Raw genomic sequence first — 2,913 nt, 5'->3', positions numbered from 1 at the left:
AAGGCTTTAATACCCTCTCCCCCCGCCTGCCATGCGTGGTGCTCGAGGTGCGTTGTGCCGTGGGGCTAGTCGCTCCCTCCAATTTCACTACATGATAGGGGAAGTGAACCCCATCGCACGAAAACAACTCCTCACCATGGCATGGTGCGCGACAATCCACCACGTGCATGTCCTCGTCGATGAGAAGTAGCACATGACCCCGGTGCGCTACCACCCCTCCCCGGTAAACGAGTACTCCGGCCGCCTTGATGTCCGGCAAGTACTAGGCCAACCACCATGAGTCGCCATGCGAGTCACCTTTCGAGTTGCTCAATTTCCGATCAACATCTAGGGAGGTTTTGAGCTGTCCTGTTGTAGACGCTCTTACCTTGCTATTTTTCGTCCAAAAAAACCATTTCTTAATACAATTTCTTCGTCTGCATTAATTTGGTTGAAGTTTGAAGTGCACTTGGGAAGGTAGAGGAGGCCGGAGCTGTGCTGGAGTATGCGCGGAGAATCTCCAGTGCTTCGTAGTGACCTTGCTCCACAGTACCTGTGATCCGTCTCGTGTCTATCTGCTACTCTAACCTTCTTTGTTGCTACTGTTCTGCATTGGCAAAATTTAGCTTAATTAGCAACAGCATCCGTCTCCAGCTGCAGCCGAAAATCAATAACGGCATTCGATTCACCTACAAACAAGCTCAACTACTTCAACTTTATCGTGCGGAAATGGGCGTGTTTACATCTTCCCTGACTTCATTTCTGCGAGAACTGTTTCTGCATCTTGCTTCTCGGTGGTGGTATAACTGAATTGATAGGTAACTGCTTCTTTGATGAACTAATAATGCATGAATAAGCACTGCCTGGCTTACTAATTCTGATTGCATGAACACATGATAGTAACTAGTAAGATAATGTGGTTCTACTACAGAAGTTTGTAAGAGCATCTATAGCCGGACTTGGCAAATCCGGGCTCTCAAATGCCCGCGGACACGCCCGGACGCGTCCTGGACACTGACCGGGCACTTCACAAATCGCGTCATCTATCCGTGTCTTTCATATCCGAACTCATATATCCATATTATACCATGCAACGCGGATCAAACTACGTAGATCAGCTGACCGGACATAGAAATAGCGCAATAGTTCACCAAAAGATCCACCAACGTTCATATAAACGATGAACAACTTTATACTACATCTAAAACTAGAAATTAAAATCAATTTTAGCACTTCCGGGCCGGCCCTTTCCCCTTCTGGTCGCCGGCATAGCTGTAGCCGTTAGCAACTGGTGGAGGATCGTTCGATTCGTCGGAGGAGGAGCCGTGGTTGTCGTCAAAGGAGGAGTCGACGATGACGAGGCCCTTGAGGCGCTGGACGGCCTGGTCCCGCTGGCGCCTGAGCTTGGCTAGCCAAGCCGCCTCCATCACCTTCCCCAACGCCTCCTGCTCGGACTGCTCGATGGAAAGCCGGAGAGCCTTCACGTTCTTTCGGTGGACCCGCCAAGCGTCCGTCTCCGCCGTCGTAAGCGACCAGCAGTAGACCCACGCGAGGAGCCACTCGTCCTTGTTGGGCTCCGCCGGTAACCCATGCCGGTGGTGGACAGAGCTCTCCACAGCCTCCCTCTCCCTTGCCCGCTGCCTCTCGTGGTGGCCAGCGCGCACCTTCATCTCCGGCGTGCGCGTCCGGGCCGGCGGGGCGCGCACAAGCACCCACCACTACCCATGAGGGGGAGCAGCAGCTGGCGGGGCGAGGGAACGGCGTGGGGGAGCAGCAGCCGGCGGGGCAAGGGGACGACATAGGGGAGGTGCCGATTGCGCTGGCCGCCTGTTGGAGCTGCCCATAGGCCAGGAGGGGCCAGCGCTGGCGTCCGAGATGCACCGACGGGGAAGCTACGACTGCGGCGAGGCTGTAGATCCGAAGCTGCCCCCGGTCTCCACTTGGACCGCTCCAAGGCGATGCGGAGGGAAAGCTCATACTCCGGATCCACCTCGTCGTCGGAGCGGCTGCCCAGAGCTTGACATTGCGCCGGATTCGATCGGAATCTGTGCGGGGAGAGGAGAGGACGGAGCGAGAGAGGAGAGTGAGTGAGCTAGGGTTTCAAACCGACTAGGCTGATGGGTTTTCTTGTGGGACATCCGTGGGGTAGGTGGTGGGCCGGGCTTGTCAGGCGGACGCGTCCGAGCGTGCCCGGACCACCCCATATTTGGGTTGGATATGGGGGTGCCAGTAAGTCCGGCCGTTTGAGGCTTCTGTCTGGGTCGAGAAAACGTGACGGGCAGCTCGTCTGGACGTATAAGGCGGGTTTGAAAGGTCCGGTTGTAGATACTCTAACACAGTAAAGTTTATTGACAAAATAATGCATGGATCTAATGTTTCGATCCTTCAGTAGTTCAGGCGATGTACCAAGGAAAAGGAAGCCTTCAGGCACTTCAAGTTCAACGCCACAGTACATTAAAAGTTGATGCATTAAGCCGCAGAAAAATGACCATGAACAGATTCATGAAAATTAAAACATCCTTCGTATATATTTCACCAAGAGATGAATGAAATAAAGGGGATTACAAGTCATGGGATTGAATTCCACATACTACAGTCTACAGCGCTACTCCTCACGAAGGAAAGGAACTAGATCGCTGTAATGGACTTAATGACTTGTACAGAGCCCACCCGAACGTGCCAGCAGAAAGAAGGGCGGCATGGGGAGCATGCTCGGATCCGGCGAGGCGTGAAAGTTGGGCCCGGCGAACATGGCCTTGTGCGGTGTCGCGGCTAGCGCCGGCGTCTTCATAGTCCAAGGCAGCTTCTCCGTCTGCTCCGGGCGAGGCTTCTTGTGCAAGTCCCAGCGCTCCCTCGAGGACACGCGGCTAGGGCTAGGCAGGCGCTTGTTATTGCCGTCGTCATGGCGGCCGCGATCTGTGGGCAGGGACGCGC

This window comes from Triticum dicoccoides, chromosome 1A (assembly GCF_002162155.2).
Source record: "Triticum dicoccoides isolate Atlit2015 ecotype Zavitan chromosome 1A, WEW_v2.0, whole genome shotgun sequence".
In the NCBI taxonomy this organism is placed as follows: Eukaryota; Viridiplantae; Streptophyta; class Magnoliopsida; order Poales; family Poaceae; genus Triticum; species Triticum dicoccoides.
The sequence above is the reverse complement of the archived record's forward strand: the minus strand, read 5'-3'. Positions refer to the sequence as shown.